This window comes from Sturnus vulgaris, chromosome W (assembly GCF_052056855.1).
Source record: "Sturnus vulgaris isolate bStuVul1 chromosome W, bStuVul1.hap1, whole genome shotgun sequence".
NCBI lineage: Eukaryota > Metazoa > Chordata > Aves > Passeriformes > Sturnidae > Sturnus > Sturnus vulgaris.
The window spans coordinates 40,277,319-40,299,666 of record NC_142282.1 but is presented as its reverse complement, the minus strand read 5'-3'; the positions used below and the strand labels follow the sequence as shown (position 1 = coordinate 40,299,666).

The 22,348-nt window shown below is 42.4% G+C and overlaps 1 protein-coding gene and 1 long non-coding RNA gene across 7 annotated transcripts in view; one reads left to right on the top strand and one right to left on the bottom strand.

Annotated features, from left to right (window-relative positions):
• The window catches only part of LOC148220178 (protein FAM219A-like), a 193,651-nt gene that overhangs the window by 142,706 nt on the left and 28,597 nt on the right, over nt 1-22,348 (bottom strand). The window lies entirely within an intron of this gene.
• Nucleotides 17,956-19,408, top strand: LOC148220179 (uncharacterized). Its single transcript, XR_015799043.1, has 2 exons — nt 17,956-18,166; nt 18,253-19,408. It is a non-coding gene; the product is annotated as an uncharacterized LOC148220179 (long non-coding RNA).

The window sequence follows — 22,348 nt, the reverse complement described above, 5'->3', positions numbered from 1 at the left end:
GCGGATTATACATGGAAGGATTGGGATTTTCTTTTGGGAATTTTGTTTGAGTCATCAGAGAAACGAATGATTTTGCTGAAAGCTCGGCAGCTGTGGGAGGATGAACATCCACAAGCAGCAGGGGGGGCTGGACCCAATGCACCTACGGTGGGTGATGCCATCCCCCAGGCAGACCCCCAGTGGGACCCAAATAACCAGGCCAGTCTGGCTCACCGTGATTGCCGTGCTTATTTGATCAGGGCAATCAAGTCTGCGGCTCCCAGAACTAACAACATAGCTAAGGCTATGTCGTTAGAACAGGAGAAACAGGAAAGCCCTCATTGGTTGGAGAGGATTAGGGATGCCTTGAGGAAGCACGGGGGGATGGATCCTGAAGGGCCAGCCTTCAACACATTGCTTAAAGTACAATTTGTTACTAAAGCCTGGCCTGATATACGGAAGGGGTACAAAAAGATAAAAAGTGGCAAAATAAGCCTCTAAAGGAATTGGTTAGAAAACCGCAGCAGATATGTGTAAGAAGGGATGAGGAAAAGGCAGAAGCTAAAGCAAAGATGATGGCAGAGTTTTTGCAGCCCCAGAGGAATAAACCGCAGGGTCCAAGGGGTCCCCAGGGACAGAGGGGACGGGGTCGGCCACAAGGAAGTGGCAGAGGGATTCCCTCCTCGGCAGGGGACAGCCGACCCAAACAGCGGCTGGGGAAGAACCAGTGTGCTGTCTGCAGGGCAGAAGGGCATTGGAAAAACGAGTGTCCGCAAAAACAACTGGACCCTCAGGAGGAGGAAGTCCAGAGAATAAAAGAAATGGATTGTTAGGGGTGTCAGGGGCTCCTATTATACCAAAGACCCACCACTCAAGAGCCCTTAATAACTTTTAAGGTGGGTCCGGATCGAGAGGAGGTGTGTTTTTTGGTAGACACGGGGGCCTCTCGGTCCACCTTAAATTTTATACCTAAGGGGGGGAAATTGTCAAAAAGATCCTTGGTTATTCAAGGAGTAAGCGGGAAGGATGAGCGACTGCATTTTATTCAACCGCTGTTAATAGATGTGGGGGACAGATTTGAACTGCATTAATTCTTGTTTGTTCCTAATTGTGATTGTAATTTACTGGGAAGAGATTTGATGGCTAGAATGGGAATGCAAATTAGTATTGTACGAAGTGACACGGAGTCCGAAACTGTGATATCTTTGTGTAAAATGTCTGAAAAGGCTTATGCTAAAATAAATCCGAAGTATGGGCAGCTCCAGGGAAATATGGGAAACTGGACATAGAGCCTCTCCAAATTACTTTGAAGCAACCAGGACAAGTGGTGTCTAAAAAGCAATACCCTCTTTCAAGGGAGGGAAAGAAGGGGTTACAGCCTGTTATTGAGTCCCTGCTAAAAGCAGGTCTTTTAAACCCGTGTATGTCTCCCTATAACACCCCTATCCTGCCGGTTAAGAAACCGGATGGAACTTACAGAATGGTGCAGGATTTAAGAATAATAAATGAGATTGTCAAACCAAGGCATCCCACAGTTCCAGATCCATACACAATCCTAAATCAAATCCCTTCTTCACATCAGTATTATTCTGTACTGGATTTGAAGGATGCTTTCTGGGGGTGTCCAATCACAGAAGATAGTAAACAGTATTTTGCTTTTGAGTGGGAACAGGAGGAAGGAGGGAAAATGATAAAACAACAATTGACATGGACAGTACTCCCTCAAGGATATACAGAGTCACCAGTTCTGTTTGGGCAAGCTTTGCAGAAAATATTAAGAGAGTTTACTCCACCCTTAGGAGTCAAGTTGTTGCAGTATGTAGATGATTTGCTCTTATCAGGGGAACAGGAAAAGGTGGTTGAAGAGGCTACTGTAAAGCTGCTTAATTTTCTTGCAAAAAAGGGACTTAGAGTATCCAAAAAGAAAGCACAGTTGGTAGAAAAGAAGGTCAAATATTTGGGACACATTCTGTCCGAAGGGTTACGGTGTATTAATCCAGAAAGGATACAAGGGATTTTACAGGTACCATTACCCCAGACTAAAAAGGAGTTACGGCAGTTTTTAGGGTTGGTGGGGTACTGTAGAGCATGGATCGAGGATTTTTCTGTGGTGGCCAGACCTTTATATAACTTTTTAACTCAAAACAGTCCTAATGTTGTGGTATGGACACCAGAAGGAGAAAAAAGCTTTAAGAAATTAAAAGACAAATTGGTTAAGGCCCCAGTCTTGGCTCTTCCAGACGCAGAAAAAGAATTTCAGCTATATGTGGATGTCAAACAGGGTCATGCTAAAGGAATTTTGGTGCAAGAGCATAGGGGAACACGGAGGCCTGTTGCCTGTTTTTCTAAGTTGTTAGACCCGGTGCCAGAGGCTGGCCCCATTGTCTGCAGTACTTTGCAGCCACAGCTCTGATGGTGGCTGAGGCCCGAAAGCTGACAAGGGGAGGGTATCTCATTGTTCAAGTCCCACATCAGATTAAAGCTTTGTTAACTGAGAGAGCCTCTAAGTGGATGACGAGTGCTCGATTATTACAGTATGAATCTTGTTTAATGGAACAGGAGGATTTAGAATTTAAAGGTGGGGAAATTTTTAATCCAGCCTCTTATTTAAATGGCCCTGGAGAAAAGGGGGGCCAGAAAGAAATCCATGATTGTATCCAGGTTATAGACCTCCAGACACGGGCTAGGGAAGATCTACGGGATATTCCCTGGCCTGAGGGAGAGAATGTGTTCATTGATGGGTCCTCCAAGGTGGTAGAAGGGAAACGATTTACAGGATACTCTATCGTGAATGGGAAGCAATTAAGGGAAGGGGGGAGGTTACCACACACCTGATCAGCTCAGACAGCAGAGCTGTACGCGCTTGTGAGAGCCTGTGAATTATACCAGGACAAGACAGTAAATATATTTACTGATTCTAAATATGCATATGGGGTAATACATGCATTTAGAAAACTATGGGAAGAAAGAGGTTTATTAAGCTGCAAAGGAAAGACATTAGCTCACGAGAACTTAATCTCTCGCCTATTGGAGGCAGTGAATTTACCAAAAAAGGTGGCGATAATCCACATTAAGGGGCATCAGGCAGGATGGTCGGAGGAGGCAATAGGAAACCGACTGGCTGATGAAGAAGCTCTCAAAGCTGCATTGTTGCCAGAAGTCTCTAAGATCCTGCCTTTGCTCCCAGTAACTGCACCGCTGCCAGAGAAACTCTCTTTTCCACCAGAGGAACTTGAGATAATTAAAAAAAGTGGGGCAGAGAAAAGAGAAAATAATTGGTTTACAAGGGATGGTAAGCAGTGGATACCAAAAGCTCTAGCCTTACAATTGTTAAAAGAACTTAATGAAGGGAGTCATTGGGGCTCCCGAGGACTGGCAGAAGCCTTCCTCAAAATGAACACTGCTGTTGGTCTCTTTAGCCTGGCAAAGCGAGCCACTGAAGGCTGTTTGACTTGTGCTAAAACCAACAACAAAGTTACAAAGAAACTGGCCAGGGGAGGGAGGCGTTGGGCAGTACGTCCCTTCCAGAGATGCCGGGTGGATTTTACTGAAATGCCTCGAGTGGCAAGATTTAAATATCTTCTGGTAATAGTATGTCAATTAACCGGGTAGCCAGAAGCATTTCCAACTGTGTCAGCAACTACAGGATCAGTTGTTAAAATATTTTTGGAACAAATAATTCCAAGATATGGGATGGTGGAAGCAATAGATTCAGATAGGGGAACTCATTTTACAGGAAAAATTCTTCAAGGAGTTATGACTGCTTTAGGGATACAGTGGAACCTCCATACCCCCTGGCATCCACAAAGTTCGGGCCAGGTTGAGAGGATGAATGGAGAAATAAAGAAACATCTCCTGAAGCTGGTAATAGAAACTAAGATGCCGTAGGTATGGCTCCTGCCCCCGGCTTTAGCAAGGATAAGAGCCAGACCCAGGGAAGATATTCAATTATCTCCCTTTGAATTGATCTTTGGAATTCCTTACCCTTGTAATTCTCAGCCGAGTGGGGGGATAAAGATAAGTGATGTGTATTTAAAACAATATATGGCTCGGATACTGTCTCTTGTGAAATCTCTTTGACAGGAAGCTCAGTTGGCACAGACCCTGCCTTTGGACTTTGCTGTTCACAACATCCAACCGGGAGACTGGGTCCTAGTTAAGGAGTGGGAAGAAGCACCACTGGTGGCGAAGTGGCGTGGACCTTTCCAGGTGTTACTGACCACAGGAATAGCCGTCAAGACAGCTGAACATGGGTGGACCCATCACACTCGGGTCAAGGTCTCTGCAGCCCCAGAGATTTGGACATCTCAACTGGAGGAGAAGGACGGGAAGCCGCGACTGACACTCGTCAGGAGTGGACTGGAGCAGCAGCCAGTGCGTCGACATCGGGGGAAGCCTCGTGTGCCCACCCACAGAGTGCCTGCTGAAATAGTTTGTGTGGGCATCCCTCCTCTCAGATCTCCAGTCACTGGGGACCAACCCTTGCTGTCATTGTTTTCTTTATGTTAAGCTGTTTCTGTGCCTTCACTCGCCACAAGTGGTGTGAAAAACAACGTGAAAGTAAAAGTTAAGTTAGGAAATTAGACTACACAATCAGAATGTTTCTCTTAATAATGTTACCTTTATATTATCAGTTAGGTTGGAGCCAAAAATGGGAAAATAATTGTTTTGACCTTAGGAGAAAAAGTAGCAAAAACCTTTATGGGAATGGGACATGTTTTCTTGGCTACCTGGTGGACTATGGGTTAAACAACTACTTTTTTTCCTCTTATGTGCTGTAGCAACTCTAATATTTTTACCATGCATGATCCCTTGCTTAGTACAACTTATTCAACATGTGATCAAAGGGATGCAGGTAATAGCCACGCCTACTGATCCAGAGATGGTTACAAAAGAAATTGATGTCACTCCAAATAATTACAAAACCAAAAAGAACTCAGAAACAAGAAATTAAGTCAATGATAGCTAAAGTTTGTAAAGACAATTATTAAACAAATAAAAGAGGAGGGATTGAGAGGAATGTTAAATTTGTCTTTACAAATGAGTTGTGGATCAGCCTATAGATAAGGCTAGCACTGAGAGATAAAAGAAACAATGGGATGGATTGCACTGATTGATGAATGGAAAGAGATATTTGCCTTTACAAACAAAGTGTAGGGCTGCTGATAAATGAAATTGGATATCGAAAGATGAAAGAAGCAACGGGGGGAAAACTATGAATTCTATAAGAATTAAAAATTAAAAGGGAGGGTTATACATTAGAGGGGAATTTCAGGTATCAGGCGTTCCGGGAAGTCTGTGCCTCTCAAGTACCTAAGCCAATGGGGAAAGAGAGAGGGAAATGCGGCCGGGAAAATAGGATAAAAAGGAGGCTGCGTCCTCCGAAAATTTGAGAGATCCCAGGGGAATGTCCCATGGCCTCTCCCTTTATTCGAATAAAGCAAAAAGGACTCCTCTGTCTCCTTTTTGGACATAAACCTCTGGTGTTTGTGGATTAATTTTCCTGACAAGCCCCACTCCAGAGCAGATAGATGCCTGAAAGGAGGCAGTGATCCAGTGGGAGGCCCATGGAGAGAGGAGCCCAGGCTGGAGCAGCCTGTCTTTGAAGGATTGCACCCTGTGGAAGAGTGACCCATGCTGCAGCAGTTTGGAGAGGACTGTTGCCCATGGGATGGACTCATGTTGCAGCAGTTTGCGAAGTGTTGCTCATAAAATGGACTCACACTGGAGAACTTCATGGAGAATTGTCTCCTTTAGGAGGGACCCCACACTGGAGCAGGGGAAGAACTCCTGTCCCTGAGCAGTGGGAAAAACAGTGTGTGATGAACTGACCATAACCCCCATTCCCTGTCTTCCTGTACCACTGGGAGACGAGGTGGAGCTTGAGAGGAGGGAGGGGTGGGGGGAAGGTGGGTTTTTTTAAGGATCTTGTTTTACTTCTCATTATCCTGCTCTGATTTTGTTAGTAATAAATTTAATTTATATCTCTAATTTGAGCCTGTTTTGTCTGTGACGTTATTTGGTGAGTGATCTTTCCCGGTCCTTAACTCATGAACGCTTTATTATATTTTCTTTCCCCTGTCCAGCTGTGGAGGGAAGTGATACAGAGGCTTTGTTGGGTACCTGGCAGACAGCCAGCATCAACCCACAGTATGTAAAACATAGTATATAAACTGGAGCTTTTTCTGTACTCAGCATGCACAATATTTCTGAAGACATATCCCCTTGTTCATCTGGTTGAATAAAAAATGCCTGCTTCTTAATGCTGTGTTAGTGTTAAGCAGTTTTTATTTTTGCCAATATTTGGTAACACAAGGACACTTCTTCCCCTCCCAATGCTAAAAAAAAAAAAACAAACAAAAAAAACCCCGCAAAATTGAGGTCCCTAAAGAAAAAAACTATTTTTATTCCCAGAAGTAGCAGCTCTCATCTTTTCCCCTATTTACAAAGCTCATTCCTGATTCCCTCAGTTATTGTAGCACTGCAGTTTATGCACTGCAAAGGGCCTGAAGATCCTGCCAGCCCTACGCCACCTACGGGGGCTCAAATCAGCAAGGTGTCCAACAGCTGCAAAACTGCTGGACGCTGCAGATGAGAAGTGATCATAATGGTTAGCATTTTACCATGTTGAGCTTAAAGTGGGCAGCACACAAAATGCCAGCCATATTCCTGGCTGTCTCTCCAGAGCATCTGAAGATATTTAGTGCTGCTATCTTCCACATAACACAGCACACTGAGAAAAGACCAGAGCATACATTTACATATTGAGGTAAACTGGGCTTGGCAGAAGCAGATTGAAATAAAGACAAGCAGACAGCATTTATTGGCATGAGAATGTTTTTAAAGGAGAGTTTGTTTCCCCTCCATGTTCCTTGAAATGAAGCTGATCTCCATCTGGCTCCATCTTGTCTTCTCAGCCTCCCATTGACAGCACAAAAAAGAGATATGAGGCCAGACCAGATGGCTTCCACCTAGCTTCTCCTTTGAAGGCAGCCCCTTTATCAGCTGAAATTAAACTATCTGTCCCTGATCCCCTTCAAGGAGCCACAGCATATTGCAGAGCATGGGAAGAAGCTGTAGGAGACTGGCTCATAACAATCCAGTGGGAAAGCGATGGGAGCGCTACTCCCCACTCCTGCCTTGAGCCTTCTCACACTCTGCTGCATAGAGCATGCCCGTTTGAAAAGTCAGCTGCTGCCACAATGGGGGCAGTTGACTGCATAGGACCACCATAAGCCTCAAAATGAAGCCAAGAACATTCTGGCACTGTGTAAAGCGCAGGTGTGAGACTTTGGCACTGCAATTAGCAAAGACCTGTCTGGGGGAAGGCCCCAGGGAACTGATAAAAGACAGCCAGGTGGCACACTCCGCTACCCTGGATTTAAAAGCTGCTGAGACCATGCTGGATCCTAGATTGGTGACTATCTACCGTTCTTTTTTTCTTTTTTCTTTTTCTTTTTTTCTTTTTCTTTTTCTTTTTTTCTTTTTCTTTTTTCTTTTTCTTTTACTCTTTTTTCTTTCTTTTTCTTTTGTTCTTTTTTCTTTTTCTTTTTTTTCTTTTTCTTTCTTTTTCTTTTTTCTTTTTCTTTTACTCTTTTCTTTCTTTTTCTTTTGTTCTTTTTTCTTTTTCTTGATTTCCTTTTTTTTGCCTTTTTCTTTTACTTTTATTATTTTTTCTTTTTCTCTTTTTTCTTTTTCTTGTTTTTCTTTTTTCATTTTCTTTTGCTCTTTTTCTTGTTTTCCTTTTTCTTTTGTTCTTTTTCTTTGTTCTTTTTCTTTTTTCTTTTTCTTGTTTTTCTTTCTTTTTCTTTTGTTCTTTTTTCTTTTTCTTGATTTCCTTTTTTTTGCCTTTTTCTTTTACTTTTATTATTTTTTCTTTTTCTCTTTTTTCTTTTTCTTGTTTCTCTTTTTTCATTTTCTTTTGCTCTTTTTCTTGTTTTCCTTTTTCTTTTGTTCTTTTTCTTTGTTCTTTTTCTTTTTTCTTTTTCTTGTTTTTCTTTTTCTTTTTCTTTTTTTGTCCTTTTTCTTTTACTTTTATTTTTTCTTTTTCTTCTTTTTTCTTTTTCTTTTTCTCTTTTTCTTGTTTTTCTTTTTCTTTTTTTTCTTTTCTTCTTTTTCTCTTTTTTCTTTCTTTTTCTTTTGTTCTTTTTCTTGTTTTCCTTTATTTCTTTTTTCTCCTTTTTCTTTTTCTTTTATTATTTTTTCTTTTTCTCTTTTTTCCTTTTCTTCTTTTTTTCTTTTTCTTTTTCTTTTTCTTTTTCTTTTTTCTTTTTCTTTTTCTTTTTCTTTTTCTTTTTCTTTTTCTTTTTCTTTTTCTTTTTCTTTTTCTTTTTTTCTTTTTTCTTTTTCTTGTTTTTCTTTTTTTTTTCTTTTTTTGTCCTTTTTCTTTTACTTTTATTTTTTCTTTTTCTTTTTTCTTTTTCTTTTTCTCTTTTTCTTGTTTTTCTTTTTTTTTTCTTTTCTTCTTTTTCTCTTTTTTCTTTCTTTTTCTTTTGTTCTTTTTCTTGTTTTCCTTTATTTCTTTTTTCTCCTTTTTCCTTTTCTTTTATTATTTTTTCTTTTTCTCTTTTTTCCTTTTCTTCTTTTTTTCTTTTTCTTTTTCTTTTTCTTTTTCTTTTTCTTTTTCTTTTTCTTTTTCTTTTTTTTTCTTTTTTCTTTTTTCTTTTTTCTTTTTTCTTTCTTTTTCTCCTTTTCTTTTTCTCTTTTTCTTGTTTTTCTTTTTCTTTTTTTTTCTTTTCTTCTTTTTCTCTTTTTTCTTTTTTTATCTTTTGTTCTTTTTCTTGTTTTCCTTTATTTCTTTTTTCTCCTTTTTCTTTTTCTTTTATTATTTTTTCTTTTTCTCTTTTTCTTTTTCTTTTTCTTTTTTTTTCTTTTTTCTTTTTTCTTTCTTTTTCTCCTTTTTCTTTTTCTCTTTTTCTTTTGTTCTTTTTTCTTTTTCTTTTTCTTTCTCATTTTTCTTTTTCTTGTTTTTCTTTTTCTTTTTTCTTTTCTCTTTTTTCTTTTTCTCTTTTTCTTTCTTTTTCTTTTGTTCTTTTTTCTTTTTCTTTTATTATTTTTTCTTTTTCTCTTTTTTCTTTTTCTTGTTTTCCTTTTCCTTTTGTTCTTTTTCTTTTTTCTTTTTCTTCTTTCTTTTTCTTTTGTTCTTTTTTCTTTTTCTTGTTTTTCTTTTTCTTTTCCTTTTATTTTTTCTTTCTCTCTTTTTTCTTTTTCTTGTTTTTCTTTCTTTTTCTTTTGTTCTTTTTCTTGTTTTTCTTTTTCTTTTGTTCTTTTTCTTTTATTATTTTTTCTTTTTCTCTTTTTTATTTTTCTTGTTTTTCTTTCTTTTTTCTTTTGTTCTTTTTCTTTTTTCTTTTTCTTTTATTATTTTTTCTTTTTCTTCTTTTTTCTTTTTCTTTTTTTTTGTTTTTTGTTTTTTCTTTTGTTCTTTTTCTTTTTTCTTTTTTTCTTTTTTCTTTTTCTTTTTCTCTTATTTCTTTCTTTTTCTTTTGTTCTTTTTTGTTTTTCTTGTTTTTCTTTCTTGTTTTTCTTTTTCTTTTGTTCCTTTCTCTTTTATCTTTTTTCTTTTTTCTTTCTTTTTTCCTTTTCTCTCTTTCACTTTCTTCTCCTTCCTTCTTCTCAAAATATATTGTAAGCCTGAATAAAAAATCCAGTCAAAGCCTTGCCAAATGCCTTATTCTATCTAAATATTCTAAAGTTTGCTAGTAAAAGTTGATTGTTATTGCACCTCTTGAGAACTTTGTTGTTTCTCCCATACACCACACAGAGTATATCCAGCAACCTTCCCCTAAACCTGCCAAGCGGGATGGGATAGAAGCACTGCACAAAATTGGAACAGGTTGAGGGAGGTCATTGCACGTACAAAAAGACAAACCAGATCCCTGGTTGAGCTGGTAAGGGAGATGAAAGAGTGACCGCATCAGTGCTTCCTGGGACAGGCTTAGGCACATGCTCAATGGCTTTTGCTCTTTATTCAGCTCACTCTGGTCTGCTACTACTTCTGCTGTGAAGACATGGACCAGTCCTAAAGTCCTGTGCTAGAGCTCCCAAAGGTCTTGCTGGAAGGCAGACTGCTGTGAGCCACAGAGAGTTTTCCCTACTTTGCTTGCTGAGCATGACTGCCCAAATCTTTGTATTCTGACAGGGTTTTTTTTAATTACGAAATATCTAGTCTTTGAGATGAAATTTTGCACTCTGGACATTTCTCACAGCCTAATTTAATATATGTATATAATTTTATATATATATATACACAGGGGTTTTTTTGTTGGGGTGAGGTGCTGGGAACATATTTTCTCACCCTGAGCCCTCCCCTCTCAGTGTTATCCCTCTCAGCAACCGCAGGCTGAGGCTGATGAGGGCAGGAGACTGGTAGGGGACAAACAGGGAGGGAAGGCAGAGTCTTCCAGCAGGATTAGAGCTGGTTGGAGAAGGGAATGGGAGAGAGTGGATGAGTAGCCAAGTGAGCAAATAGGAATGGCTGAAGGATGTTCCTAGAAGAACAGATCCAAGAAGACAAGGAAGAAACAGGACAGAGACAGTGAAAGGCAGTCAGGGTTAAAAGCACTAGATGGGATACAGCTGTCAGACATCTGCCATAGGATGCAGCACTGTTCTTCCAAGGTTTGCACACAAGACAACTGACCATTGCTATTACTCCCCCTTTTGGTTCCAGACTACCTTTGAGTGAAGCTCCAGAAGCATTCTTGCAATGAAGAAAAATCAATGGGATTTAGGAGCCTGTCTTTGTGGCCTGAATGTAGCTATGGCTGGGGGCATGGAGCTGTGTGCTCAGAGGGTCCTGAACCATGCTGATGCTACTGTGCCAGGCCACACTGAAGTTTCTCTATAGTCTATTTTCTTCTGTTAAAACTGCAGGGAACTGATGCTAGAAAAAAAACAGTAGGTCTGGTTTGCCAAGGTCTCAAATAGAGCTACTGCAGTCTAACTTGAGCCCCTAAAACCTAAAATCTGTGTTCTACAAAAAAAATCTTTAATGACATATTCATGTAAACGCTTTTGCTTAGTAATTCAGGGGTCAGCATGGACTGGAGATTAATCAGGGTTATGCAATGAAAGATCAGAAGCTCAAGTATACCGTTTCTTGCAGAAGTTGCAGGTCATGTAGGGAACAGGAGCATAGTACACAGGAGAAAAGATGATCTTGTGGTTATACAATGTGGGCCTGTCCTAGAGAACTGAGATCTTTACACTCTTATGTGAAATGTGCCTAAAAGATTTCCAACAAAGGGTCACTAACAAGGTCTTCCTCTTTTGCTGGGCTCCTGGATCACAGCCCTGGAGTGTGATATGCTGAGTGCGTACAAATGTTACGAAAGTGAGTGAGAGCTGCACTTTAAATAGATGAAAAGCTATGAATCAGGAGGGGGAAAAAATCATAAGGCTATAGGTATGTTGTATCAAACACCCCAAATAATATTCTGGCTTTAATCAGCCTCTCTCAAGCCCCTATCCATCCATCCATCCATCCATCCATCCATCCATCCATCCATCCATCCATCTATCCATCCATCCAAGATCATGATAGAGAGGAAAGGGATTTTGAAAGGGCTGGGGCAATCTCTTGAGGCAGTTTAACCCATACCCTCACCAAGCAGCATTGATGCAGAGATGAACAAGGACTTTGTGAAGTGCTCAAACACTGTTGTGCCAAGTGCCACAGAGCAGCCCACAAAGTGACTGAGTTAGCAATCAGAGGGAATTTTGGGTTTATGCCTTTTCTCTTGTGTGTGGCTCTGTCATGCCTTTCTGTATCAGTAGGCCTATCCTTCCCTTGCATTGCACTGTTGTTTACTGGTGCACTGTTGTCTTGCAACCTTGCCAGGTTCCTTGCCAGTGCCATCTCACTGCCTGTACAGCTGTTCTCCACCAAGAGTTGGGAAAGCAGGAGCACATGGTGAAGTAAGAGCAAAGGAACTATTATAAAAAAACAGAGGAGCAAACCTAATTTTTATCTTGATCATACTAAAGCCCTGCACTCATTCACCCCAAACAATGTAAGAAATCTCTTTTTGGATGACCTGGCACTCAGGAAAGTTCCCTTTTAAAGTCCAGTTACCAGAGATGCTGAAACATGAACATCTATTCCTTCTCAGACTTATTTTTTATTCTGGTGTAAATCTGGTCATCCTCCTTATCCATTAACTGGTGTCTTGTGTCAGTGGGTCCATAAGATGTAAGGACGGATTAATATTCTAGCTTCTTCCCCTCACCCCACTGACTCAAGTTTGGGATTGGTGTCTTTCACTAAGTTCTTAAAATCTTGTATGTTTTGAACTAAGAGTTTGGGTATTACTAACCCCTTCTATCCTTTCTCTAGCTCCTTGTTTATTTTCATCCTCATAGCATGCCTACTACTATTTGCTTGTTGTAACAGGGCATTCTGCCTAATCAGTGATACAGCAGCTCAAAATTTGTCTTGTTTACAAGTTATCAGTGATGGCTTGAGGAAGGAGGGTGTGTTCTTTGGTGGAGCAAAGAGGGTCTGCTGTTCTTAGCGTGCTTTTAGAATACTGAGATCAGCTTTACCAAACTATCAGACCCACCATGAGGACATGCAAGACAGTCCCTAACTGAGGCTGGGAGCAGCAAGGATGCACAAGCCCTGATATGGAAGTTAGAGTTAGAAGTGTTAAGCAGAACAAATCAAAGAGCTGCTAACACATTTTTCAGCACAAAGCATATTTTGCTGATTAAGCCTGACAACACAATCTAAAAAATACATATGACTGACAGTCAATAATTTTCTACTATAAAAGGTCAGTTCCACTTTTACATAGCAAGGACTTATAGCATACCTCCCTAAGGAGTGTGTAGATCCTTTCCTTGAGTGGGGATGCCCCTCAAGGTTACTCCTTGAGGCTAAGCAAAAAAGATTTGCCCACCATCATTGGTATGGGTGAGTAACATCAATCTCTACTTAATAATTATTTTTCTAGTTCTAATATAATTGCTTCAATATTGCTTCAGAAACAGTGCACTATACTAGTAGTTATAGCTATCATTACTGTGTAGCAAATATTTCTGATTAGGGTATTTTTGTTTAATCATTATCATTATTGCAATCCATTTAAATAAATTATTCATTTTATTTATATAAATATATTTGACTTGCCATCCTTATATACAAAAACCATTGACAAAGTCTAGGACTTAGATTGGATCCAGCCAGACCCAGACTCATCTCTGAGAAGTTTATAAAGCAAGGGAGTTCTTTCTGCACCTTTTGACTCAACAGGAGGGCTTCTCTAATGAACTTTGAAGTTCTCACTCTGCCTGTGACACTGCTTTTAAGAAGAAACATTCTCAGTCTTTTCACTGTCTTTCTTTCCTGTTACAGACCCCCAAACTCTTCCTGATTCCATAACATCCTTCTTAGGATGAGTGATTAGAAACACATGCAATATCCAAGGCAATGTACTAATGATCTAGAATGGCTTCACAGCTTTTTTGTCTGCATTTTAATCTCTCAGAACTTTTGCATGCCTTATTGTTTCTGTCATTACACTGTGCAGATGACTTTGTGCTCCCTGCAGTGACGCTAAGTTCTTTTCTCTATTTCTCAGCTTTTCTGTTCTCCTTTTCATCTTTCAAAATGTTTTTGCACAGATATTTTATATTTGGGAAAATTGAAATCCAGAGAGGTGAAGCTGCAAGAGCAGGAGAGCTGAGTCTTCCTCCAGGGTTCTGTCCCCTGTGACAAGAGCATCTTCATAAATGCATTTCTACTTAATACATTTGATAGCATACATCAGAAAGCAATAAGTACCAATATTACATTTCAGTACTATATTACAGTCCTGAAAAGTGTTCCCTTCCTGCAAGAATTTGATATTAAGCAGAAAATTACATAAATAAATCACAAGTCTCACAGCTCAGACATATTAAAGTTTAGGTTCAGGATACACCAGTCTGTCACATCTGACAATTTCTTCTCCCTATGAGTCTCATTTACATAAGGATCTCACAATTAAAAGGGGAGGAAAAACACATGATCAAATAAAATATGTAAATAAAAAATGCACAACTTTCCTCCTGAGGTACCTTCTCACATATATTTGGAGGCTTGGTCCATGTTTGTTTCTCTTTCTTCTGCTGTGTGCACTCTATATGGAAAAGTGGAGACTAGAAAAGAGTCAACAAAATGTAAGATGGGCCATCTGCAAGGGTTTCAATTTGGTTTGTATCCAGAATTAATACAAAGGGAAGCATTAAAACCTCTCATTACCACTGAAGCATTTTAGTTTAATAAGGATGGCTTAGACAATACATTTAGGTACAGGAGAGATGGTTTACATAAAGTTTCTGTAAGAAATCGCTTGAGCTTGGTTCTATCTCTTTGTCTTCACAGCTTTCAATTAACATTGCAGGTGGGGACAGAAACACTTTCAGCTCATTATCATCTTTTCAAATGCTGGTGAACATGAGATATTTAGCTGAAACAGTCCTTTTAAATTGCATTATCATTAAGAAAGCAGGAATGGGAAAAAATACTATTTTTCTTGCCTACTAGTTCCATTTTTTGCAGGGTAGAAGCAACTTTATGCATTAATTTAAGACTTGCAACACCTGTACTGCTGGGTGAAGCTATCTAAAATATAGATCACTGTATTGGGTCTGACTGAGATAGAGTTAATTTTTCCTTAGCAGCAGTGTTGTGCTTTGCATTGGTAGCTGGAAGGGTGTTGATAAAACACCAGTGTTTTGGCTACTGCTGAGTAGCATCAAGGGTGTCTCTCTAATACTCCTTCCTCCACCAAGGAGCTGGGAGTAGGCAAGACCCTGGGAGGGGACACAACCAGGCTAGTTGACCCATATAAACCAAAGGAATATTCTATACCGTATGTCAGCTCAGATATAAAAGCCAAGGGAGAGAGGAGGAATGGGGGGGCATTTGTTATTCTACAATGCCTTCCAAAGCAACTGCTATGTGTGCTGAAGCCCTGCTTCCCAGGTAGTATCTGAACATTGCTGGCTGATGGGAAGTAGAGATTAACTTTTCCCTTTGCTTATGCCTGCACAAACATTTGCTTGATGTTTTTTTCTTTGCTTTAGTAAACTGCCTTATCTCAACCTACTAGTTGTTTTCCATCTTATTCTTTCCCCTGTTCCACTGGGAAAGGGAGTGATAGAGTGGCTTGGTGGACACCTGGCACCCAACCAAGATCAAACCACTACAATCACAGAATCACAGACTGGGTAAGGTTGGAAAAGACCTCTGGAGATCATCTAGTCCAACTCCCCTGCCAAGACAGAGTCACCTAGAGTAGGTTACACAGAACACATCCAGGTGGGTTTCGAATGTCTCCATAGAGGGACACTCCATGAACTCCCTGGGCAGCCTGTTCCAGTGTTCTGCCACCCTCAATGTAAAAAAGTTCTTCCTCATGTTCTCGCAGTCTCTCCTCATAAGAGATACTCCAGACCCCTAATCATCTTTGTTACAGTCCACTGAACCCTCTCCAGTAGCTCCTTGTCTTTCTTGTGCTGAGGAGCCCAGAACTGAACACAATACTCCAGAAGTGGCCTCACTGGGGCTGAGTAGAGGGGAACAGTCACCTCCCTTGACCTGCTGGTCACACTCTTCCCAATTTACCCCAGGATACCATTGGCTCTTGTGGCCATAGGCCCAGCAAAACCTCTTGTGAGAGTTTTTCCAGTCCGAGTTTCTCAGGCTTAGCCAGGGTTTGTTCCCGAAGCTAGCCACTTTATCTAATGTAAACATAACAGAAGAATTAATAACAAAGATAAACACCTGTTGGATACATGCGAAAAGCGTGGGAAAGAGGTGTCACTTTCTCTGGACCAATCAGCTTTATCCTGTCTTTGGAGTTGCGAGAGACTCTACTTAAGCAGTGTGTTTTTGAATAAACTCGTCTCTTTCCTATCTTGAAAGACGACCATGTAGCCGTGTGTCTTATTTCCACCGCATCCAAAGGGTTAAATCTGTAACCTACAGCTACATTTGGAGTTCCACCGAGCGCTTTGTTCTTGGGGACTTTTACCGACGAGAGCGCCGAAGAATTTCCGGGCTCGAAGCCTGCAAAAACCGGGGGAGATCCAGCGAGGTTGTCGATAACCGGGGCTTACGGCCCAAGTTAGGCTGAGCCTGGCCAGAGCTGTGCCGTGGCAGGGCAATTTAACCCAGAAAACCAGGACGAAACCTGGGGCCAGGACCAGAGCCGTGACGACGGCTCGGGTCGAGAGAGCCATCTGGGAAGATCGTGGCTACCTCCCCCCGACTGCAGCAGGACGGGAGACTTCACGGAATTCGTCGGTTGTTTCCTCCCTCAGAGAGGTAACGAGCTATTTTGCTCAAGGGCTAATAGCTCACTTTAAGTGGCGGACAAACCCCTGGCTTAGTACCAGGAGGACCGGAGTTCTCTCTAAACATGGGGACTTGTGATAATTGATAAAGATTCGGGTTAATCACAAAAGCATTGAGGTTTGTATAAACCAGAATACTAAGCTCTGAAGTGAAGCATGGACACTAGATAATGGAAATTATATGATAAAATAATTCTGTTTAAAATCACCTTATGTTATATTATGTTGTATTATGTTACATTATAATATGTTATGTTTTCCAAATGAGTTGTATCAGCTACCAGCTTGCAAAATCAGACTTCCCTAAAAGCCCTTCCTGCCTTTGTCTAATCAATGCTGCCTATCTCAAGAACCAGACTCCCAGAACTTCTCTGGTGGTTATCTACAAGGACCAGATGGCTATCTGTGACTGATTATCACCCAAAGGCTTTGTGTAAGGATGTTTATTCAACCACCACTGCTTATGACAACAAAAATCCAAAAAAATTGTTGACTACAATGAAAAACCACAGTATAAGAAGAGGCTGCAAACCGAGATTCGGTGGAGCGTGGAGTGGGCGGTGACCCCTCACGTTCCCCAGCGCGCTGCTTGCTCTTTCTATATCAAATAAAGCAATCTAAATTTTGCTGAATATCGAGACTTTTGTCTCTCATTTATAACAGACTCAACAATCTGAAAAGCAGGACACTGCCCTCTCCGCTTGGAGAGATGTTATTTCAGCCGTGGGAATTTCGGTAGCAGAAGACGAACTATATGTTTTATTTGCATGGGCTAACATCAAAGAGTTTTCGGTAGACACAGCTGTAATTTTTACTCCTGTGGCTTGGGAGAAACTGGGGAACTGTCTGCGGGCTCGGATGCGGGCGGGGCATGCTTCGCTTTGTCCTGTGATTCTAACCTGGGTAGTCATCAATAACAGTATAATGGGCAGGACCCCGCGAAGTAGCTAGGTGCGGAGTGTGGGAGGCTCTGCTTTCCGATCTGGCGGCTGGGAGGGCTGTGAGGCGGTCCCTGGTTCCCTTGGGACCCCAGGGAGCCCAGCGAGAGATGGTGATCCGCCCGCCCGCCCGCTCCCAACCACCTTCCCCGGCGGTAGCGGGAGGTCGCTGTCCTCCCTCAGTTACGCTTCAGGGGGCATTCGCATCCCCCTCCCTCCCTGGTCCTGGCGGCCGTGCCTGAGTTCCCTGCGCAGCGCCAGCTCCCCACTGATGTCACTGAGACCTCTGCGCCCCCTGTGCCTGCGGGGGAGGCGCAAAGGTCGCTCTTTTCTGACGACATGGTTGCTGAACTGGCGGCCGTGATTGCTGGCCGGATCCTAGCAGCTATGCACATGGACCGAGAAGCTCTCGCGACCTCTCCTTCGGCCGCGGAAACCGGGGCAGCGACGCCCACGCCGGTGGGGCTGCGGACGGCCGCCGGCGTGGGGTAACACGGAGGGTCCCCGGCTGCCGCCAAATGGTGGCTGCGAGGGGCCTTCCCCGGAGCTGAGAATGGCGCAGAAAGCCTCTCCTCTCAGCGTCTGCGTGCGACATCGCTGAGTGGCCGCTGCCGCCTGTGGGGACTGCGCGTGCGTTGGCAGCTGACCCGCCCGCCCTCTCTCTTCCCGGGCCGAGTTGGGGCGGAGCGCTCTGGTCGCCGTGGTCCAGTCGCCTGCCGCTGAGGGAGATCTGGCCACCACCCTCCCCAGACCGGGGGGCGGTGGCAGCTCTTCCCTCATCTGCCGAGACAGCGCCTCCCCTTTCAGAGACGGGGTGGTGGCGGCCCGCCCTTTCGCGATGACGCTGGACCCTGGGCCACACGCCGCTGAGAGAGATGCGGGAACCCTCCTCAGACCGAGGGGTGGTATAAGCTCCTCCCTCCTCCCTGATGTCAGAGCCTGGCATGTCTGTGTGGCCTGGATCTAGGCCCCCTTTCTCTCTTCCCCTCAGCTTCATCGTTCATTCACCTGGAAGCGTCAGCCAGAAGAGACCTGCCTGCTTGTCCGGTTTCGCATGGACCCTTCCCATCAGTCCACCCGACTGCCGCGGCACCCGCGCCCTGTGCTGACAGCAGCGATGGCTACGTCCTTGTTTCGAAAGGGGGAGGGGAGCGGCTGGGTCTCGTTCCATTCCGGTGGTGGGCATGGGGGATGGGAGTTCTCAGGCAGATGTTTCTGTGTTTAAGACAATCTCTGCAGGAGAATTCCTGACAGCTTGCATCAATGACAGTCAAATGGGAGAAGCTCAGACTTTTCCTATGGCTAGTGCTGTCTCGAAGGCAGAACAGCAAGAGTCTAGTGCTGTTTCAAAGGCAGAACAGCGAAATTGGAAAAAGAGAAAAAAGAGATGTAACTAATCCTGTTCTTGTGAGTCACTTTTGCCTCGTTTCAGGCTTTGGATGAGACACATCTAGGGTCTTTGCTGGTGACCTGCGAGGTGTCCACCCTGTCCTGTAGCAGCAGAAGCAGAGTGGGTCACTGTTCAGCTTGCATGCTGGCCAACACACCAAACACCGACAGGATGATCCCTCTACATGTGGGGAGTGGACATTCATCTGTTCATTGAACTGTTGATATGTGTTCTGGTGAATGGTCACGGTTTTCACGATTGTATTAGTATAATCACTTAGTGGTGAATTTTCCACTGTTGTATTAAAAATACTTCACTTGGTGATGGGTTTCGTGCAGAGAAAAAGACACCAGGCCCTTGGCACTCAAGTATCCTCAGGTTTTTTGAGTTGTATTTGTTCTTCCTGACTTAGGGCCCCTCTGGGGAGAACAAATACTTCTTTTTTCTTTTTTAATATATTTTGGAAAGGGGACCTGTGGCCATAAGCCCAGAAAAACCTCTTGTGAGAGTTTTTCCAGTCCGAGTTTCTCAGGCTTATCTAGGGTTCGTTACCAAAGCTAGCCACTTTATCTAATGTAAACATAACAGAAGAATTAATAACAAAGATAAACACCTGTTGGATACATGCGAAAAGCGTGGGAAAGAGGTGTCACTTTCTCTGGACCAATCAGCTTTATCCTGTCTTTGGAGTTGCGAGAGACTCTACTTAAGCAGTGTGTTTTTGAATAAACTTGTCTCTTTCCTATCTTGAAAGATGTCCATGTAGCCGTGTGTCTTATTTCCACCACATCCAAAGGGTTAAATCTGTAACCCGACAGCTACAGGCCCTCCTGGACACAAGGGCACTCTGCCAGCTGATGGTGAACTTGTCATGCACCAAGACTACCAGGTCCTTCTTCACAGAGCTGTTCTCTCATAGGTTAACCCCCAACCTGCACTGGTACTTGGGGTTATTCGACCCCAGGTGCAGGACCCTACACTTGCTCTTGTTGAACCTCATTAGGTTTCTCTCTGCCCAACTCTCATTCCTATCAAGGTCCTATTGAATGGCAGTACAGCCTTCAGGTGCATCAGCCACTCCCCACAGTTTCGTATCCTCAACAAACTTGGTGAGGGTACATTCTATCCTTTCATCCAGGTCACTGATAAACAAGTTGAATTAGACTCGGCCCAGTATTGATCCTTGGAGAATGCCACTGACTACAGGCCTCCAACTGGATTCCACTCCAGTTAGATCTTAGGAGCGATGATAGCTTGAAGTTTAACTCAAGTACTTGACCTATTGTCCTGTGTAACCCAAAAAATGTGTGTTTTATTCCATAGCGATTCTATGCCAACCTGCTAAAGATTGTTACTGTCCCTTTAAGACCCGGGGGCCAGAAGCAGAACCAGAGTGGTTTACCCTGGGTTTACAGAGACAGGGGTTCTGAGGGGTCTCTTTAAGAGTCAGGGAAGACTGACACAGAGTGCTCTTTTGGTTCTCTACAGGTTTCGGAGTGGAGGAAGAGTTCTATTTTTGTTTCTCTCCAGGCTGCCAATGTGATTTGCATGGGGTAGAGTCTCTGAGCCAGGCAGCTGTGAGGCAGTGTTGGATCTCAGGAATATGGAGTTTTTGAGCTTTCTGTGCTTCCAGGCACAGACGCCCTGGAAAACACTGCTCTGGACCTGAAACGTTGGAGAAGACTTGTAAATATGAATAATGAGTTAGAAATCACAAATGTGTAGTGGGTTAGATGTGTGTGTTTTCACTGGGTGATGGGTTTTAAATGTGAGGTTTTTACAGTATAGTGGGAGTTAGGGGACAAGATGGAGAATTTTGGGTGGTGTCTTTTCTTCTTGTTCATCTTCTTCTCTTCCTTCTTCACGGAACTTAGGTAGTAACCTTTGGATTGGTCAGTCAAAAGTCACTCTAAGGGTCATGGGAATCTATTATTGGGTCAAAAGTATAAATAATATAGGTGTAAAACTTTTATTGGTGTGTTTAGCTTTAAAAGGCCTTGAAGCAGGCTCAGCTGTAGCCATTTTTCCTACTTCTAGCAAGGAGCTAGAGGTACTGTTTTACTTTCCGTAACTATCTGATAAGATATAATAAACATCCAAGTCTGAACATGAGAAACCGTCTCAATCGCCTTTCTAATAATCCTGACTCCGAACAGAAACAGACGAGACTGATGACAAATCACTAATTACTGGTGCAAAGCCCAGCACACACTCCCACAAGGCAGATCTCTTTTGTTTCTCTCCAGGCATTGGAGAATTTTGCAACATTTTTTTGGCCACTGTTGCTGGGGCTGCCCCGACTTGTGGAGCTGGGGATGATGTTTTCATCAGACCTTTTTCACTGTTGCCACTGAAGATGATTATGCTAGGATATTAGACTCTCTCACTCCACAAGTTTTTCAGACTTTGCCCCAGTATTTCGCAACCCCCAACTACTGATGGAACTGCTGCCAATGAGAAACCCCCTGTTGGGTGGCATGGAGGAAGCAGCCCAGCAGCATTGACTCTTGTTTTTGGACAAAATAATAGTTCTTCCAGGTTTTTGTTTTGTTCCTGTTCTTTGTTGGTTGTTCTTTAGGGGAGGAGGGAGTTCTGCAGTTGCGGAGGCATGGTTGCTGTGTTGTTTTTCCTTTGTTCTCTCTCTCCACCATGTGGTCTGCAGAAGGTGAGTTCTCATCCATCTAGTCTTTGACTTCTGGTCCACGCGACCTGTTACTTTTTTTAGCAAACTCTTATTTTTTCACTTATATCTTCTCCCATTTGTCTCTTCTTATTGGTGAGAGTGGTTAAAAGTAAAAGGGGAGATAACTCAATTTGGAGTCTCCACTCCACATAACTGTCTTAGTTTTAAGACACTTCTGAAGGAACAAATCAGGAATGTTACTAGCTCAAATATCCAGAAGCCTTTCAATTAAATAAAAAATGGTAAATAAATTTGAGTCTCATTGGGTGATCATTCTCTGTGGTAACTGTAAATGAGACTGACAGTACTGTAGATTTAATTAGGATATGCAGCTTGATAACCAGGATGTCTTGGCAAGAGCAAACAGAGCTTTGAAGATTACAAGAAGATTGGATCAAGTCTGGCTGACAGGAAAGAAGATTTAACTAAGTAGAAATGTAAAGTTTGTCTGTGTGATGTTTAACCCAATGAATGCAGTAAAAAATTACTAGCCTTCCTGTAAATGGTATATAAGCATGTGTAGCTCACAGTAAAATTTGGATTCTGATCACGAATCAGTAGTCCCTGTCTCTGTCTCAATCATCATCATTCTTCTTTGTTCTCAATGCCTTGGGAACCACAGAAGCTATGGATATAGCTCTTATAAAAATCTTACTACCTGGTGAGGAGAATTTGTTACTTATTAAAATCGTAATTGGAGATATTCCAAATGATTTATTAGGAATGGATGTCCTTGCTGGGAGACAGTGGGAAGACGAGGAGGGTTGTCTCTGGTCCTTTGGCACACCACGTTTTGATATTAGTCTGCTCCAAAACGCACCCTCCTTACCATTCAGTAAAATTACTAATGTGAAACAATACCCACTTCCCACTGGTGCCAAAGAAGGAATCAAGCCAGTTGTTCAGGACTTGAGAGATCAGGGAGTGATAATTGACACTCATTCTCCCTTTAACTCTCCAGTGTGGCCAGTCCGTAAACCTAACGGAAAGTGGAGGCTGACAGTAGATTTTCGC